The sequence below is a fragment of the Aquarana catesbeiana genome, linkage group LG08, assembly GCF_042186555.1.
Source record: "Aquarana catesbeiana isolate 2022-GZ linkage group LG08, ASM4218655v1, whole genome shotgun sequence".
In the NCBI taxonomy this organism is placed as follows: Eukaryota; Metazoa; Chordata; class Amphibia; order Anura; family Ranidae; genus Aquarana; species Aquarana catesbeiana.
Genome location: NC_133331.1, coordinates 157,842,458 through 157,859,933, shown reverse-complemented (window position 1 = coordinate 157,859,933; position 17,476 = coordinate 157,842,458). Strand labels below are relative to the sequence as shown.

The 17,476-nt window shown below is 44.0% G+C and overlaps 1 protein-coding gene across 3 annotated transcripts in view; it reads right to left on the bottom strand.

Moving 5' to 3' along the window:
- PSD (pleckstrin and Sec7 domain containing) overlaps positions 1-8,482 on the bottom strand; it is a 765,102-nt gene extending 756,620 nt beyond the window's left edge. For 2 of the 3 annotated variants that reach the window (XM_073596605.1, XM_073596606.1), the window contains exon 1: positions 8,337-8,482. The gene's annotated coding sequence lies outside the window, so the exon portion shown is untranslated. The remainder of the gene's footprint in view (positions 1-8,336) is intronic. The other variant, XM_073596608.1, reaches the window with a different exon arrangement.
- Between the last annotated feature and the right edge of the window lie 8,994 nt (positions 8,483-17,476).

Sequence of the window (17,476 nt, the reverse complement as noted above, 5' to 3'; positions counted from 1 at the left end):
ATATATATATATATATATATATATATATATATATATTGGTGACAAATGCTTAAGGAATACAGTGGTGTTATTTCTTCACCTACGATCTACTATTAGACAATAAAGGAGAAGCAACACACTGATGAGCCACATTTTCTGATCTCTCTTCCTGTCTACATGTTCTAGGTCAGCACATCTGCATGCAGCAAACCAAGGGCACAGGGGTAGGTTAATAGTGAATTATAAATTAAAGTTTAAGTACATAGATAAAGTGGATCAACGGGTTACTTCTTCCAAACAGGTTGAGAAACACTAACTTACTACAGTAACTGCCAAGCATACACTGCAAAGGAACTGATCAGAAGGGAACATTCTGTTAAGAGATTTATATTAAATGTGAAATTTATGTTCAACAGTGGCCTGTTCCTAGAAAACAGACATACATATACAGTATGTAGCAAATTCCCACAGGCCACTGTGATTCTAACTTCTGACGGACATGTGAAAACAAGTGCAATTTTAAAATACTACTACAGAATTACTTTATCAGTCTGATAGGGGTATCTGAACTTCAAATGTTATAATTCTATTTAAAACAATTTCCCAAATACAGTTGCCACCTGAATAAATTATTAAACCTCCAGATAGTACCTAGCCTTCTATACCTTTTCCCTAAACTGATAAACAGATAGGTGTAGGTCTGCTCTGAATTTTAGATTGTATCAAAGACTGTCATATTGCCTATCAGCTGGAGAAAGCTAACTGACAAATTATCTATGTAGCATGTGACATCGGATCCCCACCCCCTACCTCTGGAAGTTCAGAAATAATTCTTTAAATTCTGTACTTTGAACTGAAGAAGAGGAGAGAAGGCTGCAGATAAACGGGTACGACCTATGAAGGATGATTTGTTTCATCTTTGTGTATCACCTGAGGCTGGCTAGTTCAGTGGGCACATGTAAGGGTTTACAACCACTTTAGGGTGGTGATTATAGTTCAGGATGGCAGTACTTTTAATATGAAGCTAAAATCAAGGACACTGGTACATGACCTCAAACTAGCAGCAGAAAGTTCAAAACGAACACTAGAATGTATTATTGTTTTCCAAAGGAGTAGTTAATGCTTGGAACAGACATCCAGCAGAGGTAGCGTTTCAGTCAAAAGTAGAGGGTTTCAAACTTGCTTGGAAAAAATACAGATCTATACTCAGACAAAAAGGTTAAAAAATGGGGCAGACTTGATGGACCACTTGGTATGTTTTCTGATTCCCAGGCCAAGAGCATTAGAAGTCAAAAAACCTGTTTTCTTAATTGTTATTTCTTCATTGTTTCGCAGACCAGTGTTTTAACAGTTCTTCCCATACACAGATATGAGACTCATTCTGGATAGGAGATGTACAATATCCTTAAACTCATCAACACAGTAGTGCAGAGTAACTAATTGCTTTAAAGCTGAATGATCAGTTAAGATCAACTCTGGAGTTTTAGTCATATCCCTGGTTTATACTCCCAAAGTTTGACAAATAGACATGACAGCAATGACAGGTTGCAAAATAGAGCCACTCAGGAAGAGCAGGGATCTCTGAACAACCACTGCCTAAATACACACAGTACCTTAGTACTCAATGTCTCATTTAACCATAAAGCCTCAGTCCTTACAGTGCCCCAGATTACTCATACTGCCTCAGTACTCCTAGTTCCTCAGTACTCACAGTGGCTCAGTGCACACCTTGCACCATGCATTCATTCCTTGAACAGCCATTTGAGGGTTAATATGGCTTTGGGAAATGTGAGCAAGTTATTTGTTTGGAAGCCCAGATCCTGGGTCTAAAGAATCAGCAGGCAAGACTGTGAAGCATCAACAACCTGGAAAGAAATTTGGACCTTACCCATCAGGTGCTGGCTGGGTATAGAAGGGGGTAGTGATATGGTGGTGCAGGAGCCAGTGGTAGGTAGCTGGGCTATAGTTAGAAGTTAGACGTATATATACCTCCCAACTTACTGAAATGGGAATGAGGGACACCTATTAGCAAAAGTATGTAGGACACACCCAGTCACACCCCCCTTAACAACTAGCCGACCAGCGTATGACAATGTACGTCGGCACAGTGGCACGGCTGGGCAAATGGGCGTGCAGGTATGTCCCCTTTAAATCGCGGCATTGTGGGCGCACGCACCCACCGTGTACTCCGTGACCCTGGTCCCGCAGACTCGATGTCACCCGGGTGCCCGTGATCGTCTCATGGAGTGGAAGAACGGGGAGATGCCTTTGCAAACAAGGCATTTCCCCGTTCTGCCTAGTGACATGACAGGGAGCTAATGCTCCCTGTCATTGGGAGCAGTAATTGCTGTCATGTCAGTGGTAGCCCATCCCCTCTACAGTTAGAACACCTCCCTAGGACACACTTTACCCCTTGATCGCCCCCCTCATTTACACAGTAATCAGTGCATTTTTATAGCACTGATCGCTGTATAAATGACAATGGTGCCAAAATGGTGTCAAAAGTGTCCGATATGTCTGCTATAATGTCGCAGTCACGATAAAAATTGCAGATCGCCATTACTAATAAAAAAAAAAAAAAATCAGTAATAAAAATGCCATAAATCGATCCCCTATTTTGTAGACGCTGTAACTTTTGTGCAAACCAATCAATATACGCTTACCAAAAATATGTAGAAGAATACATATCGGCCTAAACTGAGAAAGAAATTTGTTTTTTATATATATTTTTTGGGGATATTTATTATAACAAAAAGTAAAAAAATATTGTTTTTTTTTCAAAATTGTGGCTCTTCTTTTGTTTATAGCGCAAAAAATAAAAAACGCAGAGGTGATCAAATACCACCAAAAAAAAGCATTGTTGCAGGACCGCGCAATTGTCAGTTAAAACGGCGCAGTGCCGAATCGCAAAAAGTGCTCTGGTCAGGAAGGGGGTAAATCCTTTCGGGAATTAAGTGGTAAAGAAGAATTGTAAAAAAAAAAAAAAAAGGATTGGTTAAACCCACAAGTGCTTTTTTACAACTACTATTGCTTCTTTTTGCCTTTTAGAATTTACAAATGCAACAATTTAGAATCAGATGAAAAGTTTAGCACTGGGAAACACTTTTTGATAGATAAGTAGTGTGTTTTATAAACAACTATATAGATCAGAGCAAAGTGAGTGACAATAAGAAGGAAAGGGGGACAGAGGGACTTTGTTCTGAATGATGGACAGTTCAAAGGTATCAGTATAGTTATAAGGGGTAGAGAGAAGAGCGTTAGGCTAGTACTGAGTTTATACATCCCAATAAATATGCCAAGTTGCATGAGGTTGGGGATATCAGTTTAGGAGTGGCATTTCTGGAGCAGACTAACTCCCCTAGCTGCCAGGGGAATGACTGCTCCGGTGAGGATGAGGGCAAGGTTACAGGCAAGGATAGACAGATACTGGTGGTAGGGCACTCAGTTAGAAGGACCGATGGGGGAATCTGTCACAAAGACTGTGATCCCCAAATAGTATTTTACCGGATACTCAGGTTCAGCAAATGAACAGATTGTTGGGTGGGGCTGAGGAGGACCCAGCTGTCATGGTACATATTGGTACCAATGACAAAGTTAGAGGAAGATGGAACATCCTAAAAAATTATTTCAGGGACTTAGGAGCTACTAATTGCTATAAAGCTGAATGATGATGACCTCCAAGGCAGTATTGTCAGAAATAATGCCTGTACCTCGAGCCAAAACAGAGAGGCAGCAGGAGCTTAGGGACCCTAAAGTGAAAGTAAAGGCTCATGCTTTTAGAAACATGTAATACTTACCTGCTCTGTGCAGTGGTTTTGCACAGAACAGCCACAATCCGCCTCTTCTTGGGTCCCCCACCGGCGCTCCTGCCCCCCCCCCCCCCCCCCGAAGAGTGCCTCCATAGCAAGCCACTTGCTATGGGGGCAATTGTGCATGCTCGCTCCCGAGCTGCCTCTGTGTCCGTAAGATACACACAGCCCAGCTTGGCCCTGCTGGCAATCCACCTGGTTGTATTACTTTTTTTCCAGAATGGATAAGCAGGAGCACCGCATGGATCAGTTTGCCATAGCGTTAAAGATGCTCCTGGTTTGAACTGCTTATCTGGATCCTCCCACTCTAGCTGCTCCGGTACAGTGTCCCAAGCCATCCCTGCTGCTATTCTGGTCTATTGTTCAGACAGCCACCTCTAATAATACCTCTCTAAGGGGTATGACTGATTCTGCTCTGCTTCCCCAGCCTTTTGAGGGCAATCCAGCTCACTGCAGAGGGTTTCTCAATCAGGTTGGAATATATTTTGAGATGCTACCCCAGGTGTTCATGACGGACAGAAGCTAAGTAGGTTTCATTATTTCTGTGCTTTCTGATAGAGCCTTGGCTTGGGAAACCCTCTGTGGCAGATGCAAAAACACATTGTTCAGAACTACCCTGAGTTTGTGACCTCCTTTAAAAGGGTATTTAATATTCCTGCTCGCTCCACCTCTGCTGTCAAAAGCCTCATGTCCATTAAACAGAGTACGAGAACTGTTGCCTACTACACTATTGAATTCCGTACTCTGGCAGTAGAGGTTGGTTGGATCAATTAGGCTCTCATGGCTGATTTTTCTCATGGTCTCTCCGATAACATTAAAGATGAGATTGCAGCTCGAGATATACCTAAGAATCTTGAGGAGTTGATCTTGTTTGCCATCCTGATTGATACCAGACTCCGAGAGAGACCTTCCTTTAAGGAGTGCTTGCGGAAGCCTCCTGTATGTTTGGCTCTGAACTTTGCATACCCACCCATGCCTCTCTCACCTCCCATGCCTCCTGGGCCCAAGTCCTCCAGTGAAGTAGAACCCATGAAGCTGGGCTTCACAAGGCTCTCTGCCGAAGGGAGGGCCTTTAGGAGAAGGAAAAGATTGTGCATTTACTGTGGCCAGGCAGGTCACTGTGGCCAGGTAGGTCTTGTCCTACCCGTCCGGGGAAACGCCTGCATCTGAGGGAACAGACCTCAGGTGGCATCTTTGCGCACCCAGCTATCCTGAAGGATAAGCCTCTAGTTCCGGTTACCCTTTCCTGATCTGAGTTTTTCCATCAATACCCAGGCACTAATCAATTCTGGCAAACAGGAAGTATGGCCTGAGGAAGGCGCACCCCTCCTCCCGAACGTGAAACTGCCTCCCTCGCTCTGTATTCATGTGTGACATTGATCCCGAGTCTTCAGCGTCCTCCGCGGCCCAGACCTAGCTGTGAGTGCCGGAAACCCCCCGTACAAGTCCCAGCTGGACCCCAGGGACGTGGACGTAGGGGGACTTCCCCCGGGTTTACCCTTTGTCTGTCTCAGAGGATAAGGCTATGGAGTAGTATGTTACAGATTTACTTTCCCGGGGGTTCAGCCGCAAATGAATGGAAAACTGCATTAAATACTAGAACCGGACACTACAAATATCTCATAATGCCCTTTGGTCTCTGCAACACTCCTGCAGTTTTCCAGGAATTTATTAACAATGTCCTCCGAGATATGCTGCAGCAATGTGTGGTGGTTTACCTTGATGATATTATATATTCAAAATCCCTAGAGAAGAGGGGGGGCATGTGCGCAGCAGCCTAAGATGGATGCACTGTAGGACTGCTCCGCACTCACTGGGTACCAATCGCCGCTATTTACCGAGCTGATTCGCACCTGTCATTTATTTGTGCTTGCCGCTGCCTTCTACGCTGACTAGGCACACATATATGTTGAGTCCTCCATCCAGACACAAACGCTGAGGATATTGTTCCACCTCCTCTACATGCCACACATTTGACATAATGTCACCCAGTCTCACTAAGACTTCAGCAAAAGCTCCAGGTCCTCACAACTCCCTTCCTCATCCTATTGTAGATGCAGTTTTGTTGATCAAAAATTTCCTTACACAGGTAAGAGACATTATCAGGGAGGAATACTATCAGGGAGGTATCGATCGGGACGGGGAATCTGTCATCAGACAGGGGTCTGCGTGAAGGACATGGGCAAGTCTCCTACATTCCTCCTTACGCCAGGGTCCAGACTCCGACTTACTTACGGCTGGTGGGAAAGCAGGAGTCCCAAAAAATTGAGTCATGGGGTCTAACTGTTTAGACACAGTGCCAGCTGAGATCAGTCGGCCCCAAATTCGAAGTGTCTGGCAGACAAGATCAGCCAAAAGAGACAGATCTTCATGACAAACTGCAGGAGTCCACGGTAGAGCGCAGAGCTTAATCGGATTTAGGTGACCTTCTAGTTGGACCCATAGTATGGATGCAGTATGGTGGAACCAATCCATTATACGCGCGAGTACCGCTGCTTTGTGGTATAGAGAAGCATCTGGAACACCTGCCCCCAAGCCTTTGGGAAAGATAGGGTGTCATACTTTTACCTGGGACGAGCCACTCCCCAAATAAAAAAGTTGGAAAACAACCGACAAAGTTTCCTAAAGTACGGGGTCGGTATGTAAATAGGAATCGTTTGAAATAAATATAAAAACCGGGGAGGACATCCACTTTCAATGCATTGATCCTTCCCAACCAAGTGAGCAGTTTGGTTGCATATGATGACAAATCCGCCTGTGTTTTAAGGAGGAGGGGAGTGAAGTTTGCAGAAGAGAGTCGGGATGCATCGAGATTGCTTGGCTATATATATCTAAAGAGTAGAGGAGAGTTAAAACTGCTTTCAGTTTTTCTTAACCACTTACTGTATGTGTCAATAGAGAGATTTTCCTTCACTTATTGTCCTAGTGACAAATAGAAGTACAAGGAAATCTTTACAAAGTGAGGGGAATTCATCTTTTAGACAGTTATCACAAGAGTGAGTGGCTCTATTGAAAGATTTATCTTCTTTTCTTCTCTTTGTAAAACTTACATTTCCTTTAACATTCTTTAGGGGTTACAATGGCAACTAGAACAAAGAGGCTGAATCTCCTCAGCAGGGACACAGCAGAAATAAAAATGTTCCAAGATGTTCTAACCTTTACTACTCCATCCAAAATTAAAAGAAAAAAAAATGGTTCTGCCTAGAGATACACTTTAGGGCACGCTAAAATAGCATTTCATGCAAGCTGAAGCATGCCCTCAAGTGCACTTAACTGCCGACTGATGAAATAATGGTTGTTGGATTGTACTTTTTCTATCCAACTACAAAAATCATAAAAACTGAATCAGGATAGGGCACAAAATAAAAAGTACAAATCTGGTATATACTATTACAGAACATGGCACTAACGCACTTTTCAAATGAGCAAACATGTAGCAGAAGTTTGTTATTCATATTAGGTTTGCTTTTAGTCTTATTTCTTGTGCTAGACTATTGTTTTAAATATTTGTACTTAAAAAACAGAGAAAAGAAATGTAGTTAGTCCTAAAAACAGAGATTTAGGCTGGGTTTACACTAATGCAGCTAGCCAGTCCTAGCAGGGGGTCCAGTAAGTCCCTGTACACTGATTCAGGTGCGAATCAGTACCGAATTTGTGCCTGAATTTGCACCTGAAACGGAGCCAAAGACGCGCAGGACCCTTTTTCAATGTGGACTGCAGCCCCTTCGGAGCTGTGTGAAACCGGCTCCATTGAGAGCCGGTCACACTCTCCTGTCATGCGAATTGGATGCAGAGAAACCTGCATCCAATTCGCATAAGTGTGAACCCAGCCTTAAATTTTTTTTCACATACATATTACACTTTATACACTATTATGTACAAAATTATTTAAGACCTTTACTCAAAACTTGACTACAGGACAGAGAAAGACAATTGAATCCAACACATTTGATTTACTACTACAATACTCCTTTAGCAGTATTACTTAGTAACTAGATGAAGCACTCTACCACCTCATGCATGTTGATCAATTGAGGCTGTTCCCAGCTTCTACATAATCCTAGAACGATTTATATTCTGACATAACATGATTATATTACATTCTATAAACAACACCATTTGGACCTGTAGGACATGCCGACTGGTTTTAAGTCTGCAGTTTTGGAATATATAACATGATACCTTTAGAGGAAGGTAAAAACAAAGCAATAGGTTGTATTTGAAAAGACAGATCTGTTGTTATGGTAACTAGAGTAATACCATGGTGTACAATTCTGTATTCTACAGCAAAAGGCTATAGCTTCTAACTGGCATGTGTATGATACTAACATCACCACACTGCAATACTAACATCACAACACACTGCAATCCTAACCACCTCGACAGATGCTACATTCCAGGATGTTCTCAGTGTATTTCAAGGTGTCCTTTAGAAGGCTGCAGGAAAGACTCGGTAACAGGCAGACCCACCCTGTTATGTCTATTCCAGTTCACCAGTCATGCAGAGAGATACGACAATGACAAGAAATATCCAGTTCTTTTACTCACCATCACAAGAAGCAGCTTCCGAGGGAATAGAGCAGACTCGAGGAAACAAATCGGGTGGCTTGCAATCTCATGGTGCTGAAAGGACAGCTCCAAGATAAAACATAGGGTAAGACTGAGCATGCTCACAACTGCAGAATAGCTTGTCCCATTGAGGAAGCTCCAGTCCTGGCTGAACAAAGGGGAGACAATAAATCAGTGTCCACATACAGCTGGAGATAAATGCCTGGGAATATCACACTCCTACCATCCCGCCAAAAAAAAGCAAAAACCAAAATTTTGACTTCAAGGGATAGTTAAACGAAAACCATTAATTTGTCTTTCATTCAAAAGGAGGAATCGGAAGAGAAAGATTTGTAATTTTTACAACACGTATAGAAGAAATATTATTAGATAAATTGTTGATTTGTTTTTAGTACTTAGCGTATCACTATCGCCAACAAAATCTCTCTGCACTGATCTGTTCTTCTCATCCCTCTACTCTTCAGGGATAATAAAAAAAACAAATAAAAATAAATTAAAACAAAACAAATACACACAGTACATATATGTTTGTTTATATATATATATATATATATATATATATATATATATATATATATATATATATATATATATATATATATATATATATATACACATATACATACAGTGGGGAAAAAAGTATTTAGTCAGCCACTAATTGTGCAAGTTCTCCCACTTAAAAAGATGAGAGAGGCCTGTAATTGTCATCATAGGTATACCTCAACTATGAGAGACAAAATGTGGAAACAAATTCAGACAATCACATTGTCCGATTTGGAAATAATTTTTTTTGCAAATTATGGTGGAAAATAAGTATTTTGTCAATATCAAAAGTTCATCTCAATACTTTGTTATTTATCCTTTGTTGGCAATGACAGAGGTCAAACGTTTTCTGTAAATCTTCACAAGGTTGTCACACACTGTTGCTGGTATGTTGGCCCATTCCTCCATGCAGACCTCCTCTAGAGCAGTGATGTTTTGGGGCTGTCACTGGGAAACACGGACTTTCAACTCCCTCCAAAGGTTTTCTATGGGGTTGAGATCTGGAGACTGGCTAGGCCACTGCAGGACCTTGAAATGCTTCTTACGAAGCCACTCCTTCGTTGCCCGGGCAGTGTGTTTGGGATCATTGTCATGGTGAAAGACCCAGCCACATTTCATCTTCAATGCCCTTGCTGATGGGAGGATCAAAATCTCACGATACATGGCCCATTCATTCTTTCATGTACACGGATCAGTTGTCCTGTTCCCTTTGCAGAGAAACAGCCCCAAAGCATGATGTTGCCACCCCCATGCTTCACAGTAGGTATGGTGTTCTTTGGTTGCAACTCAGCATTCTCTCTCCTCCAAACACGACAAGTTGTATTTCTACCAAACAGTTCTACTTTGGTTTCATCTGACCATATGACATTCTCCTAATCCTCTTCTGGATCATCCAAATGCTCTCTAGCCAACCTCAGATGGGCCCAGACATGTACTGGCTTAAGCAGGGGGACACGTCTGGCACTGCAGGATCTGAGTCCCTGGCGGCGTAGTGTGTTACTGATGGTAGCCTTTGTTACGTTGGTCCCAGCTCTCTGCAACTCATTCACTAGGTTCCCCCGTGTGGTTCTGGGATTTTTGCTCATCGTTCTTGTGATCATTTTGACCCCACGGGGTGAGATCTTGCGTGGAGCCCCAGATCGAGGGCGATTATCAGTGGTCTTGTATGTCTTCCATTTTCTAATTATTGCTCCCACAGTTGATTTTTTCACACCAAGCTGCTTGCCTATTGCTGATTCAGTCTTCCCAGCCTGGTGCAGGTCTACAATTTTGTTTCTTGTGTCCTTCGACAGCTCTTTGGTCTTCACCATAGTGGAGTTTGGAGTGTGACTGTTTGAGGTTGTGGACAGGTGTCTTTTATACTGATAACAAGTTCAGACAGGTGGCATTAATACAGGTAGTGAGTGGAGGACAGAGGAGCCTCTTAAAGAAGAAGATACAGGTCTGTGGGAGCCAGAAATACTTATTTTCCACCATAATTTGCAAATAAATTATTTCAAAAATCAGACAATGTGATTGTCTGGATTTGTTTCCACATTTTGTCTTTTGTCTCTCATAGTTGAGGCTGACTAAATACTTTTTTGCCCCACTGTATGTGTGTGTATAGACACATATATATATATATATATATATATATATATACACACACACACACACACACACATACATATACACACACAATACACACTGTCAGGGGTTAGCTAAATGAGGATTCACCTTCCCTGGGAAAAAGGTAGTCCAAACAGTAGGTTTTCTAAAAATCTGACTAGTAGCCAGTTTTATTTTAAAAGGTTGCATGGAAATTAAACAAAACAAAACTGAAAATAAATCCTTGCCATCCAGGCACTAACTAAATATTGCAGGTTCCTAACTTAGGGGTGAAGGGCTTCTCCTAGTCATCCACAAAACAAAGATAATGCAAACCCTTTCTTTCTCTCACAAAGCAAACTTCACATAAGCAGCTCTCTCAGGTTTTGGCTTCCTGAGTCCCAGGCCAAGAGCAATTCTTTGCTCCAGTCCTGCTTTATTTATACCACCTGTTGGTGGACACAAGTGGACTATCAAATCTGGTCCAGAACCAACCCTGCTAAGGTGGCTGGTAAAACCCAGACCGGATTCCATCTTAGTTTTCGCATGCATTATTAATATACAGCATTTATATAGCGCCAACAGTTTGCACAGCGCTTTATAACATGGGGGCAGACAGTACAGTTACAATACAGGAGGGATCAGAGGGCCCGGCTCGTTAAATCTAGAAGGGAGGGTCAAGTGGAACAAAATAGCTGTAAGGTATGATCAGATGGAGAAAATGAAAATACAGTTGTTAGGTGTGGATAGGATAGGCTTCTCTGAAGAGGAGGGTTTTCAGGGATCGTCTAAAAGCTAATAGAGTAGAAGATAAATCGGACAGATTGGGGTAAGGTGTTCCATAGGATTGGAGAGGCTCTGGAAAAGTCCTGGAGGCGAGCATGGGAGGAGGTGATGAGGGAGCTAGGGAGCAGGAGGTCTTGAGAAGAACGAAGAGAAGGATTGGTATTTTGAGACTAGGTCAGTGATGTAGCTGGGGGCATAGTTGTGGATGGCTTTGTAAGTAGTTGTTAGTGTTTTGAATTTAATTTGTTGGGTGAGCGGAAGCCAGTGGAGGGCTTAACAGAGAGTAGCAAGTACAGGGTGATTGGTAAGGTGGATGAGTCTGGCAGCAGCATTCATGATGGATTTAAGGAGGGATAGACTATGTAGAGGTAAGCCAATGAGGAGGGAGTTGCAGTAGTCGAGGCGAGAGATGACCAGGGAGTGAAGAGCTTTGTTGTGTCATTGGTTAGAAAATGAACGCATGAGAGGTGAAACATAACATCCATCAATCACCTTGCCTTTTATAATGTCACAACACATACACACACATACAGTATATATTATTCCACTTATAGCAGAAAATGAAACCTAATCTATTGTCATAAATGTCCTGCTGTGTACACTCTGGAGGACCTGAAAGTCATTGCACACAATGCAGATTAATCCATCTCTAATATGCATTTAGCACAAGTAATACAGGTGACACTTGTATTCTACTCTAAAAAATTTTTCCACACAACAAAAAAGTATTTCTAATGCCACATACACACGATTGCACATTCCGACAACAAAATCCATGTTTTTTTTCCCGACGAATGTTGGCTCAAACTTGTCTTGCACACACACAGTCATACAAATCTTGTCGGAAATTCCGAACATCAAGAACGCGGTGACGTACGACGATCCGAGAAAGTTGAAATTCAATAGCCAATGCGGCTTTTCTGCTTGATTCCGAGCATGCGTGGAATTTTGTGTGTCGGAATTGTGTACACATGATCGGAATTTTTGAGATCCAAATCTCAAATTTTGTTTGTCAGAAATTCAGACGGTAAATGTCCGATGGAGCCTACACACGGTCGGAATTTCCGACAAGCTCCCATCGAACATTTGTTGTCGGAAATTTTGACCGTGTGTACGCAGCATAAGTATGTTACTGAACCTTAAAATCAATGTAATGCCTGCATCACAATTTAACACATAACCTTAACCGGTCCACGAACAGCTCATGCTGATATACGTCGGCAGAATGGCAGGGGTGCGCAAAAGCACATATCCGTAAGTCGCTTGTGCCCATGGCGATCGGATTTGTTGCAGAACTGCAGAACTGATCAGTCTTCAGGTCCAGGCCAATGATTTCTGGCCTGGACCTGCTGACCGGTTCTGACCAATGAAATGCCTCCTCTGCCTGTGTAATGTAAACACAGGCAGAGGAAGTGATGTCACCTCCTGTCCTGGAATTCTTTTCGGTTCCAGAGCGGAGCGCGGAGAGAGGACATCTAAAAGTGAGTTGCACCAACACTACACTGACACAGTACAGGTAGGCACACATTTCACCCCCCGATCGCCCCCCCCCCAGTTAACCCCTTCACTCCCTGTCACTGTTTCACCAATTGCAGTTTTCAGATTTTTCACTGATCACTGCATTGGTGTCACTTGTGACGCTAATCAGCGTTAGGGCATGTAACGAGCCACTTTGCTCGCTCTATTCCACTCTCCCGACACTCCTCTGCAACTATTGAATCAGGATTGCAACGTCTGATGGTTCAGTCATCCGATGCTCCGGGATTAGAACTACAGCTCTGTGCCATTCTAACCCAGTTGTGATAGCTCAGAACAAACACCAGGCAGGCTGTAAGTTCAAACAGGAATCTATCTTTATTGACAAAATATAGGCTTTTATACACTCAAAGTGGAGGTGCAGACCTCCTGCTCATATTACTCTAACAATACAGCTGTAACCTAATTAACATGAGCTAATTAACTAATCCCTTTAGACAGCCTAGATGACTCAGACATGACCGTTAGGCCAGACTGGCCGTCTTGTAGTTCAGAAAATCCAATCAACATTATCACAATCAACATAGACTCTTCTTCACACAATAGCAGAGTTAATTAACACAAATAACAATGGGGATCTAATGACTCTTAGATCCCATAGTAGACTTATTTACAATACACATTTTAGCAGACAATAGACAGACAGGTGTGGGAATTTACATCAGCATCTCCTAACAGTATCTGTCCCAGCATTATGAATCAGCCACTATTCCAATATGGCAAATCCAGGGTCCCCAGGCATACAGCTCACAAAGAGCACCGTTCCCCCAAATGCAAGGGCCCCCGATCGATCGGCAAGAGGCTTGCATACAGTCCCCTCCAAAAGTCTCTTTCCCGGCTAGGTCTGTCACAGGGCAGTTAGTAGTAGGCCCAGGTAGGTCTAGGGTACCCCCCTAATAAAGGTCTAACCCCTTGATCAATCCCCTGTCACCAGTGATCTCCTTATTAGTGTCACAGGTGACGCTGGTTATTTTTTTTATAGCGTCAGGGTACCCGCTGTATATTACCTAATAAAGGTTTAACCCCCTGATCACCTGGTGGGTGACATCAGGTTTTAGGGGTCAGTAAGGATCAACACCAGCCCCAGGCAGCGTCAGATTAGTGCCTGTAGCGCTAACACCCACGCACGCTTACTAGTATAGTAAAACAGTTGATTTTATGTCACTTGATTTTTATTCGCTGTTTTTCATGGAAGATCTCTATAGATCTATTTTGGACTAAAGCAATTTGTATGCTTGTCAATTCATCACCGCTAATCCCCAGTTGACCCTTGCCAGAGAATGGAAACAGATTATGGTTTCTGAATTTAAGACCTTTCTGGGTATATCCCTCCTCATGGGCATAACTAAAAAAAAAAGTGAGTTGCGATCATATTGGTCCACTGACCCAATTCACCATATGCCCGTATTCTCTGCATCCATGAAGGCTAGATACGAGCAGATCTTGCGGTTCATGCATTTTAATGACAATGAACTCTGTTGTCCTCGGGGTGACCCTGGATACGATCAGCTCCACGAAATTCGGCCCCTCGTAAACCACTTCAACCAACAAGCCTTGTTTACTCCCGATCAAAGTGTCTGCATTGATGAGTCCCTGATTACATTTTCTGGCCGCTTGTCTTTCAAACAGTATCTTCCCAGCAAGGGTGCAAGATATGTGGTCAAGATGTATAAGCTCTGTGACAGGGCAAAAGGCTATACATGAAGTTTTATGGTTTACGAGGGAAAAGATAGTCACGTGGAGCCCGAGAACTGCCCAGACTACGCTGGCAAGATTGTTTGGGACTTGGTGTCACCCTTATTCGGAAAGGGGTACCACTTGTATGTGGACATTACACAAGCGTGCCACTTTTTAGTCATTTGCTTGATCATGGAATTGGCGCATCTGGCACTGTGCAATCTAATCGCTGAGGCTTACCCTAGTGGTTTTTAGAGTCTCGACTTAGACTGGGGGAGAGAGCCTGCTTGAGAAGTAATAATTTGCTTGCAGTAAAGTCAGGGATAATCTCAATGTTTTCATTCTGTCCTCCTGTCAGGAAGATCCTGCCGGTAACAGGTGTTCTAGACTTGCTGGTGCGCGAACGCGGGCGCCAATGCGCATGCGCGAACACGCACGTGCAAGTGTGCGTGCCCACTAACGCCAGGCTGGCGATTTAAACCAGATTGACACACAGGGACTTTGCTGTCTGCTCTACAGCATTTTGTGTGTTCCTGATATCTGAAATCTGCTCCTGTGCTTTACCCGGCTTGACTCTGGCCATCCCAGCCTTCTGCCTGCACCTGACTCTGGCCTGTCTGACTTCTCTTCTGCCTGCTCCTTTGGTCCTTCTGCTGCCCACCTGAAAACCGACCCGGCCTGCCTGACCCTTCTGAGTCCCTGAAGGAATCTTCCTGCAGTCTTCTGCACCTGTCTGCTGATCCAGCCTGTTCCAGGTTCCAGTCTGCTACCCTGCTCCAAGTCAGCTGCTCCAGTTCCAGCCTGTTAAACCTGTTTGCTGATCCAGCCTGTTCCAGGTTCAGTCTGCTCTCCAGCTCCGAGCCAGTCTGCTGCACCTGTCCACTGCTCCATCCAGTCTGCTGTTCTCCTGTGCTCAGCTTCCTGAATTCCAGACTTACCTCCTGCTGTTGATCCTGCCAGGCGCTCGTGCCACTCCTCACTCCTGCGCCTCCTGTTTACTCTACCAGGGGCCTCGAGACAGAGGTGCAAGGGAGGCCTTCCTCTGCAGTTTGGGCTTGTCTACTAGGTACATGACAGTAACAGACAGCCATGCCCGAGCCCGAGCAGGGAGCCTCTCCTATGGAAGAACTTTGCCTACACCTGGCAGGCTTGACCCAGGCTGTTAAATATCTTCAGGAAGGATACACACGACTGGAGGAATGGGTTCAAGTACTTACATTTCCCACCAGCACCCAGGGGTCTTCCTACACCTCTACTTCTTCAGCCAGTACTGCCTCTTCTCCTACAGTTGTTATGCTTTCACCTGAACTAATGGTTCCCACTCCTGAAAAGTTCTCCGGGGAACGAAGCAAATTCAGGGCATTCCGAAATGCATGTGACCTATACTTTGCTCTACAACCATGTACCTTCTCCCTAGAGGTCACCAAAGTGGGTTTTGTTGTCTCCTTGCTCCTGGGTGAACCCCAAACTTGGGCCCACTGCCTTCAGGAACAGAAAGCTGAAGTGTTAAACAACCTAACCACCTTTTTTGATGCTTTGGCCCAGCTGTATGAGGAGCCACAGCTCACTGCAACTGCAGAAGCCGCTCTGCATACCCTTCAATAAGGATGCACGGTGGCGGAAGATTATGTTGCCGAATTCAGGCGATGGTGTGCGGATATGAACTGGAACGACGCTTGCTTTCGTTACCAATTCCGCATGGGACTGTCAGATCCTTTGAAAGATGAACTGGCCTGAGTTAGAATACCCCAGACCCTGGATGCACTAGTCAATTTAGCTATAGAGATTGACTGGCGTCTGAGAAAGCAAAGAACAGAAGGGGCAACTGGGCCTTCCCGTCCTACCTGGATGCTATCGAGAGTTCCCAATTACTCACACCCGGCTCCTTCAGCACAGCCAGCTTCCTCGCCGGACACATCTGAACCCATGCAGCTAGGGGTACTTCGCCCCTTCTCTCAGTGGAAGAACACCAACGTCGCCGGGTGAATAACCTATGCCTGTATTGTGGAGAACCTGGGCATTAAGACAGAAATTGCCCCGCCAAATTCTGTAAGCATCTATTCGTTTCCTCTGATCGTGCATCCACTTGGGTCAAGACTTCTTCTTACCTTGCTCTCTCCATCTTGTTGCAGCTCCCAGGAAGGACTTTACAAGTTTCATCAACATTATTGATTCCGGAGCCTGCAGCTGCTTCATGTATTCTTCCTTTGCAGCCAAACACCAGATCCCCTTGCTGTTCAAAGCCCAAGGACTTTCTATCCACCTGGCTGATAGATCTGCCATTAAATCCGGGCTAGTTACTCAAGAGACTACTCTGCTACCTATCACCATTGCCAATTTACACCAAGAACTGCTACACATGGATATCATCTCCTCACCCTTATTCCCCATTATCCTTGGCATGCCGTGGCTATGGCTACAAGCCCACAATCCTTACATCAACTGGGCCACGGGAGAAATCACTTTCTCTTCTCCTTACTGCCAGCAGTTCTGTGTTCCTAAAAATTCCTGTGAACCTCCCACTCTGCCAATCTGTGCCAGAGGCCTACCATGACTTCATGGATGTCTTCAGTAAGAGGGGAGCGGAAACCCTTCTGCCCCATCGAGCCTACGACTGCCCCATCAAGCTCCTTCCAGGAGCCGAAGTGCCCTTTGGCAGAATTTGCTCTCACATTTCCTCCACATATACTTTGGATGTCTGATTGGATTTGCCTTCTTTGCCATATACATTCCTTACAAGTAACCGGGTCACCTGGATTTGCGTCTTTAATAACAGATATCATCGAGGATCCCCACTTTTACAAGCTTGATTGACACAGTGGGCGTATGCCCATCTGTGTCCAATCTTTCCGGTAAGCCCCCTTTAAGAGCGGTGGTGGATCTTCTATCAACACTATATTATCTCTTTACACTTCTTGGTGTTATATACTTCTCAGGACTTTTACACGGACTTATTTTATTTAGAACACCAATTATTAGTGTGTTATAAA